The sequence below is a fragment of the Myxine glutinosa genome, unplaced genomic scaffold (genome assembly GCF_964187855.1).
Source record: "Myxine glutinosa unplaced genomic scaffold, kmMyxGlut1.1 SCAFFOLD_591, whole genome shotgun sequence".
Lineage (NCBI taxonomy): Eukaryota > Metazoa > Chordata > Myxini > Myxiniformes > Myxinidae > Myxine > Myxine glutinosa.
In genome coordinates this window covers 145116-158185 of record NW_027616687.1, presented here as the reverse complement: position 1 = coordinate 158185, position 13070 = coordinate 145116, and the positions used below count along the sequence as shown (strand labels likewise).

The 13070-nt window shown below is 44.1% G+C and overlaps 1 long non-coding RNA gene across 1 annotated transcript; it reads left to right on the top strand.

The window, feature by feature from the left end:
- Nucleotides 1-2952: 2952 nt before the first annotated feature.
- On the top strand, nucleotides 2953-4571 carry LOC144889028 (uncharacterized). The gene is made up of 3 exons (XR_013621538.1): nucleotides 2953-3017; nucleotides 3162-3218; nucleotides 4476-4571. It is a non-coding gene; the product is annotated as an uncharacterized LOC144889028 (long non-coding RNA).
- The last annotated feature ends 8499 nt before the right edge of the window (nucleotides 4572-13070 follow it).

Sequence of the window (13070 nt, the reverse complement as noted above, 5' to 3'; positions counted from 1 at the left end):
TCATCTCGGGATATGCTCCGCAGGTTGGTCGAAGCGATGAAGAGAAGGACAAGTTCTGGTGTGCGATAGAGAAGCTGATGGAAAACGTGAAAGATGAGGAAGTTGTTGTGGTGGGAGGAGACCTGAATGGACACGTGGGAAGGAGTTTGGATGGTTTTGAGGGAGTTCATGGGGGTTACGGATATGGTGTGAGAAATGGAGAAGGTGAAAGGATTTTGGAGTTTGCTGATGGAGCTGATTTGTTGATTTGTAATACTCAGTTCCAGAAAGAGGATAATAAGCTTGTTACATACACGTCAGGTGGGTCGACGACAACCGTTGACTACCTGATGGTGCGTAGGCGAGATAGGGGGCACCTTCGGGACACAAAGGTGATCCCGGGGGAGGAGGCTGTTTCACAGCACCACTTGGTTGTCTGCGACATAAGGGTGAAAGGTGCGAGGAGAGCTCAGCGGGTGAAGTACCAACCGAGAATGAAGGTGTGGAGGTTGAAAGAGGTAACAGTAAGGGAGGCATTAAAAGAGAGGCTGAGTAGGGTAGAGGATGATGTGGTTGAGCTTGAAAGTGGTTGGATGTCAATGAAAGCTAGTCTGTTGGGAGCCGTTGGTGAGGTATGTGGATGGACAAAAGGACCACCGAGGCACTCGGAAACATGGTGGTGGGATGATGAAGTTGGAAAGAGGATTGACGAGAAGAGGAAGAAGTTCAAGGAGTGGCAGAAGGCGAAGGGTACGGGAGCAGAAACAGCAGAGCATGAAAGTTATAAGGCAGCCAGGAAGGCTGCAAAGAAAGAGGTAGCAAAGGCGCAGGAGGCATGAAGGAAAATGTTCGGAGAACGCTTGGATTCGGAAGAGGGTCAGAAAGCAGTATTCAGGATTGCAAAGCACATAGCGAAAGAGAGGTGTGATGTGATGGGGGTGAGTTGCTTGAAGGACGAAGTGGGACAAATCGTTGTCGACCCAGATGGAATTAAAGGAAGATGGAAAAGATATATGGAAATGCTGTTGAATACAGATAATGAATGGGATGGCAACATAGAGAGTAACCCAGTTTTAGGACCGGCAGAGAAGATAACTGAGAAGGAAGTTGAGGAAGCGATAAAAGCAACACACAACAACACAACAACATGCATTTTAAGGCCATGTTCCCTGCTAGAGCGGGGGTTAGCCCTTGATAAAAGCAATGAAGAGTGGAAAAGCGGGAGGGCCGACGGGAGTTGTGGGAGATATGTTGAAGGCAGCAGGAAGTTGGGGTGTGAAGAGAATGACAGAGATCTGTAATCTGGTGGTGAAAGAAGGCCGCATTCCAGTGGATTGGGAACCGAGTACCCTCGTCCCTCTATACAAGGGGAAAGGTGACCCTCTGGAGTGTGGCTCGTACCGAGCGATAAAGTTATTGGAGCATGGAATGAAGGTATTGGAAAGGGTGTTGGAGAGGAGGATAAGGAAGAAAGTGAACATCGACGAAATGCAGTTTGGATTTATGCCAGGAAGAGGACCGACAGACGCGCTTTTCATTGTGAGGCAGTTACAGGAGAAGTACATGGAGAAGAGGAAGAAGTTGTTTTTTGGGTTTGTTGATCTGGAGAAAGCATTCGATAGGGTTCCACGCAAAGTATTGACATGGGCATTGAGGAAGTTAGGAGTGGAGGAATGGTTGATCAGAGTAGTGATGGCAATGTACAAAAGAGCGCGCACGGCTGTAAGGACGAAGGACGGGAACAGTGGTGAGTTTGAGGTGAAGGTGGGAGTGCATCAGGGGTCGGTACTAAGTCCACTACTATTTGTAGCTGCGATGGAGGTGCTGGCTCAGAACGTAAAGGAGGGTTTACCGTGGGAGTTGTTGTATGCAGATGATCTGGTGTTGATTGCGGAAAGTATGGATGGACTGAAGGAAAAGATGAACAAGTGGAAGGAATGCATGGAGACAAAAGGTCTGAAGGTGAATATCGGAAAGACGAAGGTGATGGCAAGTGGTAAAGCTTGAGGTGAGGTGGAAAGAACTGGGAAGTGGCGGTGTGCTGTGTGCAGGAAGGGTGTCGGAGTTAACTCCATTCAATGTACAATGTGCGCTGAGTGGGTTCACCAAAAATGTAGTGGTCTGAGAGGGTCATTTACCAGTGTGGCAGCTACATTCAAATGTAAGGTGTGCACAGAGGGAGCTGCAGATGGAGGAAATGTTGAGTTGGATCTTGGAGACGGCGTGAAGCTGGAAGGTGTGAAAACATTTTGCTACCTCGGAGACATGCTGAATGGAGAAGGTGGATCAGACTCGGCAACGGTTGCTCGAGTGAGATGTGCATGGAAGAAGTTTCGGGAACTGAGTGGCGTGCTGATGAGGAGGAGAGTGTCGCTGAAGCTGAAGGGAAAGGTGTATGCTGCATGTGTGAGAAGTGTTATGATTTATGGGAGCGAGACATGGGTAATGAACGTAGAGCAGCAACGAAGGCTGGAAAGGGTGGAAATGCGAATGGTTCGATGGATGTGCGGAGTATCGTTGAGAGAGAGGAAGACAAATGGTGAATTGCGAAAGATGATGGGAATATTGCCTGTGATTGATGCTGTGAAGAGGAACAGGTTGAGATGGTTTGGTCATGTGTTGAGGAAGGATGAAAGTGACTGGTTGAGAAGAGTGATGGGAATTAATGTAGAAGGAAGTAGAGGATGGGGAAGACCGAGAAAGACTTGGCTAAAGATGGTGGAAGAAGAAATGCAGGCAAGGGGGTTAACAAGGAGAGATGCAGAAAATAGGGCAAAATGGAGAAGATTGTCATGGGGACCGCAAGGCTAACCCCCGCTCTAGCAGGGAAAATGGCCTTAAAATGCATGTTGTTTAGCAATGAAACATTCAAATCTTCAAAAACAAAACAACTTTTCCTTTACTCGTTTCTCAAAAATGAAAAATCTCATTGCCTTGCCCTTGAATGTTGCTGTCTGATGTGTGCAGGTTCACTCGCTTCCCATATTAATCTTCTGAGGACATTTACAGAAAAAGAGTTGTGGTTTCCCATGAAGCAGGTGAGCTGAAGTTGGTTTCAGCCTCAGTGTGATGTTCATGATGTGGTTTGAAATATGACAGAAAGAATTGCACTCAAAATTGTAAAATCTTAACAACCACAATCTGTGTCCATGTTTGAACACTTCATCTCTTCCTCCCCCCAGATGGCTGATGCTGTTGAGTACATGCACTCCCAGAAAATTGTGCACAGGGATATAAAGGTAACCAACTACACCAGTGCAGACCGTGATACGTTCTGCATAACACTCCAATGAAAACCATTTTTTGGTGGAGCAAAGGCAGGAATGGGAGTGGGAAGTGGAGGAGGCAGGAAAGAACAAAATTCATATTGTTGGGTGATGACCTACAGTGGACGAAAAGAGGGGGGGGATCTGTCACATATGGACCCTTTTTGTGTTCATCATATAATGAGTTAAACTTGAAATATAAATATAAAGTAAGATATCAAAATTAAATACCCAATCCAGCTCGGTTGTATTGTGTGAAAAATACAGCCCCCACTGTTGGAATTTGTGTTTAATTTTGATATCTCTATTCACGGCGACATTGTGAAGATGTTGTACATTTCCTCTTTGGAGGTTGCCCATTTCTCTGAAACTGATTGTCCTCTTGGTAGTTTATCCAAATTTAAGGAAACTCTCCTCAAACTCTCACAATTTAACTTCCTGACGTCTGGTAACCTCATCCTACAATCTCAATCTTGGATCAGAATCCACTTACACACACTCGGTTTTGGTCAATTGTCCATAAATGCTGTTCTTCCTCAACCTCCTCCACCGTGTTCAGATTATTACCTCATGAGAGGTCGAACACCCCGCTCCTCATTGGATTATCGACGAACTCATTAAAAGGCAATCCTGGGCAAGATCACGAAATTCTTCCTCTGCCCTTTCCCTGTTTCTGAACCCAGTCTTTCCCTGGCACATTTATATCACCCACAATCAGTACTCTTCCCTCACCACAATCCTTTCTGAATTCTAAATGAACCTTTTAATCTTACTTTCCGTCACCCCAAGAGCCTCATTATACGTGCCTAAATTGTCTCCCATCCCTAATCTCTATCCGCACAGAACACTCTTCATTCATTCCCTGCTTCAGATCGCTCTTTTTTGTTGATACAATGTTGTCCTTTTCCGAGATTGCGACGCTTCCTCCGATTTTCTCTTTCCTTTCACACCTCTACATCTTGTGACCTTCGATTCCTCTCATTTAGGCAAACAAAGTCTCACTTCCTGCAACTCTATCGTTTATACTCCTCGTTATCTGCTCTCGCTTCAATCTCCTCCATTTTATGTGAACTCATGACTGACATTGGAAGAGGATGTTTTTTAAAGTTTTCTCTTTCTGGAATTTTTTCCTGACTTCCCATCCCATTTAAATTTGCATCTTTCCTTCAACATAGTTTGTCACCAAATATGTTATATATTTTAACATATTGATTTCTGTTTATTCTCCAGACACAAAACGTGCTTTTCAGCATTAATTGGATCGTGAAGGTCGTCGACTTCAAAGGTGCCAGACCTTTTTTCACACGTGATGAGAAAATGTTTACCTGCTGTGGCACACGTGGCTATATGGCACCAGAGATCACAGCACATGGCTACGAAGGTCCCCCAGTCGATGTGTGGGCACTTGGTGTCCTGTTCACAAAATTATTTGTTGGACTTCAATTTGATGGACGAAATATTATTGAAGTGAGTATTGTTGAAAATGGTATCATGATCATGAATGTGCTGTGTAGGAGGTGCTGATGCGAATGGTGTGTTGTGTGAAGGGAGTCTTGAGTATTTCACATGCAGTGCCTTGAGAAGGTATTCATACCACTTGATGTTTTTCACATTTTGTTGTGTTACAGCCTGCGCCCAGGGGCATTGTCCCTATTTTTTTAAAGCCGTATTATATTCTACACATAATCTCTAAATAAACATAGCGCAATGTATACACTTTAAAAAATCTACCTTGGTCATTATGGGTGCCTTCTGAATGGGGGCCTGGCACTGAGGTGCCATAGGAGCCATTGTAAACCCGGCCCTGGAGCTCTAAACGTTCTCTGATATGTAGAATGTAGATCTGCTGGAATATGTGACAACTGGAATATAATTGAAATTCAGCATTGCTTGTTTTTGAGACTTTTTTCTATATCTGTGTATTTACTGCACCCCCAACATTTAACTTTTTTTGCAGATAAATAAGTGCGATTAATACACTGGAAAATACCTTAATATACAGTGCATTCAGAAAGTATTCAGACCCCCTTCATTTTTTTCACATTTTGTTATGTTGCAGCCTTCTGCTGAAATTGTTTGAATTCATTTTTCCCTCATCAATCTACACTCAATACCCCATAATCACAAAGAGAAAACTGGATTTTAGAAAGTTTTGCAAATTTATTAAAAAGAAAAAACTGAAATATCACATTGCCAAAAGTATTCAGACCCTTTGCTATGACACTTGAAATTTAGCGCAGATGCCTCCCATTTTGCTTGATCATCTTTGAGATGTTTCTACACCTTGATTGGAGTCCACCTGTGGTAAATGCAATTGATTGGACATGATTTGGAAAGGCACACACCTGTCTATATCAGGTCTGACAGCTGACAATGCATATCAGAGCAAAAACCAAGCCATGAGGTCGAAGGAACTGCCTGCCGAGTTTAGAGACAGGATTGTATCGAGGCACAGATCTGGGGAAGCCTACAAAAAAAAATGCTGCTACATTGAAGGTACATTGAAGGTTTATTGAAGGTTCCCAAGAGCACAGTGGCCTCAATAATTCTTCAATGGAAGAAGTTTGGAACAACCAGGACTCTTCCTGGAGCTGGCCGCCCGGCCAAACTGAGCAATCGGGGGAGAAGGGCCTTGGTAAGAGAAGTGACCAAGAACCCGATGGTCACTCTGGCTGAGATCCAGAGATCCTATGTCGAGATGGGAGAAACTTCCAGAAAGACAACCATCACTGCAACACTCCACCAATCTGGGCTTTATGGCAGAGTGGCCAGACGGAAGCCTCTCCTCAGTGAAAGACACATGAAAGCCAGCTTGGAGTTTGCAAAAAAGCACCTAAAGGACTCTCAGACTGTGAGAAACAAGATTCTGTGGTCTGATGAAACCAAGATTGAACTGTTTGGCCTCAATTCGAAGCGTCATGTCTTGAGGAAACCAGGCACCGCTCATCACCTGCCCAATACCATCCCAACGGTGAAGCATGGTGGTGGTAGCATCATGCTGTGGGGGTGTTTTTCAGCAGCAGGGACTGGGGGACTGGTCAGGGTTGAGGGAACAATGAACGGTGCAAAGTACAGAGATATCCTTAATGAAAACTTGAAACAGAGCGCTCAGGACCTCAGAATTGGCCGAAGGTTCACCTTCCAACAGGACAATGGCCCGAAGCACACAGCCACGACAACGCAGGAGTGGCTTATGGACAACTCTGTGAACGTCCTTGAGTGGCCCAGCCAGAGCCCTGACTTGAACCCAATCAAACATCTCTGGAGAGACCTGAAAATGGCTGTCCACCGACGGTCCCCATCCAACCTGACAGAGCTTGAGAGGATCTGCAGAGAAGAATGGCAGAAAATCCACAAATCCAGGTGTGCAAAGCTTGTCGCGTCATACTCAAGAAGACTCGAGGCTGTAATCGCTGCCAAAGATGCTTCAACGAAGTACTGAGTTAAGGGTCTGAATACTTGTGTCAATGTGATATTTCAGTTTTTTATTTTTAATAAATTTGCAAAACTTTCTAAAATCCTGTTTTCTCTTTGTCATTATGGGGTATTGAGTGCAGATTGATGAGGGAAAAAACGAATTTAAACGATTTCAGCACAAGGCTGCAACATTTCACAAAATGTGAAAAAAGTGAAGGGGTCTGAATACTTTCTGAATGCACTGTATGTCGATCAGTGACAAAAGAAATCTCGATGTAATCCATTTTAAATTCAGCCTGTGACACAGCAATATATTAGAAAAAAGTCAAGGGGTGTGAATACTTTCTGACGGCACTGTGTCAGGAATAAGCAGCCTTGTCCTCGCTTTCCTCGCCCTCAGCCAAATAAACCCACATATACTGTACTTAATATCCAATTATTGAGCTGAGGGTTTATTTTTCAGCAAAGAAAAAACTTTTGTGTGTTTACACCATAACTTATTTGATGAATGAAAATGTATTTTGTTAGTATTGAGTCAAACCTTGGTTATGGCAGTAGTGAGTGCTTGTTTGGAATATGCTTTTTATGCAAATGTAAGTATTCGATTGCAACGATTGTTTCGGATTCGGTCACAAATACATTTGTTTTGCTTCTTTGCAGACGTCACATGACAAAACTGACTTCAATGTGGGAAACAGTTCACCAACCTTTGCAAGGGAAACATTGGTTTCCCTTCTGACTGCGATGCTTCGGAGGGATCCAATGGAGAGGCCCACTATGACGGTGAGGGAATGATACAGTTTTCAACTGCAGTATTGAAAATTGCATCAAAATGCAGTTTCTCACCAGTGCAGGTGATTCCTGATCGTGTTTATATTTGAATCCAACACATCCATTTTTTTGCAGGAGATTGTGAACCACACCTGGTTCAAGGAAAATGACCCGGTGGAATTTTTAAGGTAACCAGCACTCCTTTTTTTCTCTTTTTACATGTTCCATTCTTATAGTTTCTCTGAAAACTGGAGTCTCATGGAAGAGCATCGGATAGAGTACGTGAACATATAATAGGACAGCAGGGCAAGTCTTGAACAAAATAAACATGAACTTCCGTTTCCAGGTCCGAGTGCGTTCGACTTGAATCGTGCCATATGTCTTTCCAGTTTATCAAAGCTTAGGGTTCAGATGAGATCCGTTGTCTCTCCATGTTTGTAGCTCTGCCACCAACGGTGGGCATAGGTTATGTTGATGTCACCCCTGTCTGTCTATTTGTTTGTTTGTCTGTGAACAGGATATCTCAAAGAGTTGTGGACATATTCTGAGAAATGTGATGGAGAGGTTGAGTGTGTGACAAGGATGAAATGATCAAATTTTGGTGAAGATTTGGGTCTGAGATTTTTGAAAGTGAGCTATGTCTGCAATCAAACAATTCCGTCAAAGCTATGTCCATCCATCAAAAATGAAGAAGAAGAACCACTAACTCATCGTGTTTAATTCTAATGCGTTCCAAAGGGTAATTCCAATTTGATCCAAGGGGTAATTGTCAAGCTTCCTCGAGTGTATATTTGATTACAATGGCTACACTGCTGGTAGACTTTCAGTCTTGTTTTCTTCTTCACAGGAAACACTCACCTCTCCAAATATCCACACGTGCAACCACTCATGTAACTACAGCACCAACGCTGGTAACTTGCAGCGGTTCATGTACACCGGAGGCCTGTGAGGCCTCACAACCAACACGGAGAGAAATAAACCCATAAGAATTTCCCTTTATAACCCTGCAGAATTATCATTTGCAAGCCTTTACAAGCCTTTACAAACCCGTCAGAACTTCAGAATTCTCTAGGATTCAGGATTCTCGAGAACTCTCGATGAACCCAGGCTAGACAGCTCAGAAGTGAGTGTCGGAGCTTGGGACACAAAGGGGAAAGAAAAAAGTGTGGTTTAAAGAAAACTTTTTGGTGATATTCACTCCCTCGTTACCAGTTCATGCGTCTTGGCTTCATTGTCAATTGTATTTGAAGATGCTTGGTAGGGTAGCACACGGTAGTGGTGTTGGTTGCTGTCTAAATGTAGAAAACACAAATACCCGATGCAGTCTGATTTTCACCTCCGTGACTGCACTTTTATTCTCACATTGTTTCTTATATGTGACATTTATTTGATGACAGCTTCACAAAATCTTTATTTTCTGCAGGAATGCTGAGCCTAAAGTGAAATATGAATCTGTTGAGGAAGAGCCATGTCCTGGTGAGTTTTGAGACTTAATCTTTTCACAAAATGAATTATCATCTCATTTACAAGTACAACTAGAAAGAGCAATCAGAGATTGCAGACCCTTGACCATGCATGTTCTGAGCCCTTGACCGCTTACGAAGGGATATGGTATGTGAACATTTGGCTGGCAAATAAGAAGACAAAGACTAATTGATGAAATTGATGTCTCATTTCCACAATGCACACACATCTGAACACGGTGATATTCTGTCCATTCATATTTTTCTGTCACAATATCTGTTTTATGTTCATTTTGACCCTTCTTTCCGGGATCTTCTCTCCGTCATGGTGAAGGTGATGAGAGTACTTTCAGTGATGAGGATGAAGAGTACGATGTGGGGCAGGTCGTGGTAAGAAAAACATTTGATTACCTTTTCACAGTAATTGCTCTGTTTAAGTCATGGATGCTTTCCTGAAAAGTGCGACGATTATCAAAATGAGGTAAATCAACACAATTTTTATGCCTCCGCCGACGAAGGCATTATGTTTTCAGGTTGTCCTTCCGGATGTCCTTCTGTCCCTATGGCCATCCACACGTTCGTGCATCCGTTCGTGAAAGGATTTCATTGCCACGTTAACTTGAGAAGGGCTGAAGGGATCTTAGTCAAAATTGGTGCAGGTATATATAATGAGTTAAAGATGAACTGATTCGATTTTGGGGTCACAAGGTCAAAGGTCAGAGGTCCCATCAAGTAAAAAATCTGTCACTGTTCTAACTTGTGAATCGGTGATGGGATTTTTTCCAAACTTGTTATACGTATACATAATGATGCAAAGATGAAGTGCTTATACTTTGGCATCAAATGTGAGAAATTCAGTGATTTTGTGATTTTGGTGAGCTCACAGGTCATGCTAGGTAATAATGTGACATTTGAGAACAGCTGAATGGATTTATATCAAACATGGCACAAGTGCTGCATGTGTAATGATGTAATAATGTGGGGGTATTGGTCGATGTGACGATGTCAGCGGTGGTGGGGGGGGGGGGGGGTGTTACGTGTTCCTCCCCGACCTCCTGGTTTGGGTATACCTCCGAACCCCGAGAGTAGCCACGGCAGAAAAAGTTCACTCGCGATGTACGCTCGACCATGCTTGGTACGGAGCTTCAAGACACCTTTTTCCCTATCTCCTCACGTCTTCTTCCTCTTCTATATCATCGTCTTCCGGTGCTCGATCCCGTTTCCTGTCTCGTTTTTCCATGAGCGCTTTTAACCTTTTAACCACAATAACCATTTCCCTTAAACAACAATAACCATAATCGCCATTTCCTTCAAACCCCAATAATAATAATAATAATAATAAATAACCAGAAATGTTTCAAGTGGATGAAAACCACAACCACGGAAGGGCCGAATCCGTAACACTTCCCCCCCCCCCCCCCCCCCCTCAAGAAAGAAAGTTTGAACACCGCGAAAACTTTCTTTACAGGCAAACTCTTGAAACCAACAAAGGTAAACTCACAACCCAAATCATCAATTCCCGTGAGCAACAATACTCAATATTCCCCAAAAATAAAGCAACAAAACTTCGAACAACCCACAGAGATTGCCAAAGTTAATTCACTCTGGACAAAGCGTCAGCAACGACATTGTCCCTGCCCTTTACATGTTCAATTTCCCAGTTAGACTCCTGCAAAGCCAAACTCCATCTCATCACCCTCGGATTTTTTTACTTTTAGTTTATTTTGAATGAAGGTTAAGGGGTAGTGATCAAAATCCAAAGTCAAGCAAATCTACAGCACTTTTCCCCGGGAGGCCGAGCTGAAAGCCAGGTGGTTGGGTGGTGAGGCCTGGAAGTATTCACTACATGGACGCCTTTAGGAACGTGGAGTTCACGGTTAATCCGTGTAGGGAAGTTCACTACATGGACGCCTTTAGGAACGTGGCGTTCACGGTTAATCCATGTAGGAATTTTTGCTCTGCTGCTCCGCAGTATTCAGTGCTTCAACTCTTTCTAACTTTTGTAATAATCACGGTTGGACCGCTTGTCACTGTAGTCACGTAAATAGCTGTCTCCTTCTCAGCCACTACCCTGATAATCCTTCCTTCGGGAGCTGCCGTAACTCTGGGAGCCTCCATAATAATATCGATTGCGGCCACCACCAAAACTACTACTCCGTTGTCCTCCTCTGTAGCCCCCTCGACACCTATGAAATACCTTCCCTACTGTTATGGTCCGACCCTCCAACTCCTTGCTATTCAGATCCTTTTCTGCATCTCTGGCGTCCTTTGTGTTTTCAAACGTGACAAAGCCAAACCCTCTTGACTTTTGTGTCTCCCTGTCTTTTATCAGCAGCACTTCCACAAGCGGTCCATATTTGCTGAAGGCAGACTCCAGAACATCTTCCTTTGTTTTGAAGTTCAGTCCCCCTACAAAGAGCTTGCCAATATTGCCTCCATCCCTGACTTGCGTGTGCTGACACTTAGTTTCAGGGTACTTCCTACTAGGCTTTTCAACAAACATCGGGTTACCAGAAACTTGACCACCGGCCAAATCATTCCCGATAACAAAAGATACTCCCTCGACAGGAAGAGTGGCTTGTAAACCTACGGTGACCGGTCCTGACACCAAATCAGACTCCAAATGGATGACATGAAGTGGAGCTCTAACACAGCCACCAATCCCCTGTAAACGAACACTATCACCAGTTGCCGTCTCCTCTGACAATGGCAAAATGCCTTCAAGCATAAAAGATTGATGTGCTCCTGTGTCCCTCAATACCCTAACAGGTCTCGGGTTAGTCGAGTCTCCTTCCAGTGACACAAACCCCTCTGAAATAAATGGTTGGTAACCCTTTTGAGGGCGATTTCTCACATTTGCCATTGCATTCTGAGTTGTACTAGTCGAACTCCGCTCCTGATTTCCCTTTTCCAGAGCATAACAGTGGGACATCAAGTGTCTAGGTTTATGGCAAAAAGCGCAAGTAGGCCTGGAGGAGAACCTCGTGGTCTGCCTCGAGCCCCCTGGAGGATACGTCTGCCTTAGAACTGTTGTCTTCGGATTTCTAGAAGTCGTGGTATCAGAGTGGTCCTCATAGTCATCTTGAGGCCGCCCCCATGAATTTTCGTTCTCCACCCCTGATGTACCATAGCTCCCCTGGCTAAGTCTAGGCGAGTAGTTAGGTTTGTGGAACCCCATCCTGTGTGTTAAGGTATAGTCATCTGCCATGGTTGCTGCCTCATACAACTTTGGTACTTTCCTTTCCTCCAGATGTACTTTAATGTCCTCGTGGACACACTGTTGGAATTCCTCCACCAGGATCAATTGTCGCAATAGTTCGAAGTCTTTCCCAACCCCTTTTGAATCACACCACCTATCAAACATGGTTTCTTTCATTCTGGCAAACTCCACATGGGTCTCACTCTCCCTCTTCCTGGCATTCCAGAATTTTTGCCGGTAAGCTTCAGGGACCAATTCATAGGCTTTGAGAATGTTTTTTTTCACTATCTCATAATCTGCACATTGGTCAATCGGTAAAGTCGAATAAATATTTTGAACTTTACCCATCAGAACACTTTGCACTGAAATGGTCCAGGACTCCTCAGGCCATTTTAGCAGTTGAGCCACTTTCTCAAAGTGTGAAAAAAAATTGGCTACCTCCTTTTCATTGAAGGGTGGAACCAGCCTCACATGTCTGCCAACATCCCAGGTGTTCTGACTAGGTGTCGAACCAGTCGGCATGGATGGTACCTCTCCCCGTTCTTTCCTTAAATCCAGCTCCTTGAGTTTAATTTCCTGCTGAAGCGCCATTTCATGGTCCTTTAACTCCCTTTCGGCTTTCCTCTCCTCTGCTTCGAGTTCCCTTGCAGCTCTCCTTTCCTCTGCTTTTTTCTCTTCTCTTCTTTCTTCGAGTTCTCTTTCAACTCTCCTTTCCTCTGCTCTTTCTTGTGCTTTTTCTCTTCTAACCTTTCCTGGAGCTCTCGTTCCTGTTCTGCTCTTTCCTTTTCTGCTTTCCTTTCCTCTACTTTTAACCTTTCCTGGCTCTGCAATTGCATCTCCAGTTTCCGGAGCTCCACATTTTCTTGTTCCTCGGGTAACCAATCCAAGGCTCCCTCTTCCCATGTTCCTTGTCCCACCAGCGATTCTATCACCAATCTCTGCATCTCTGCTTTCCTCATATTCGTTCGAACCTCC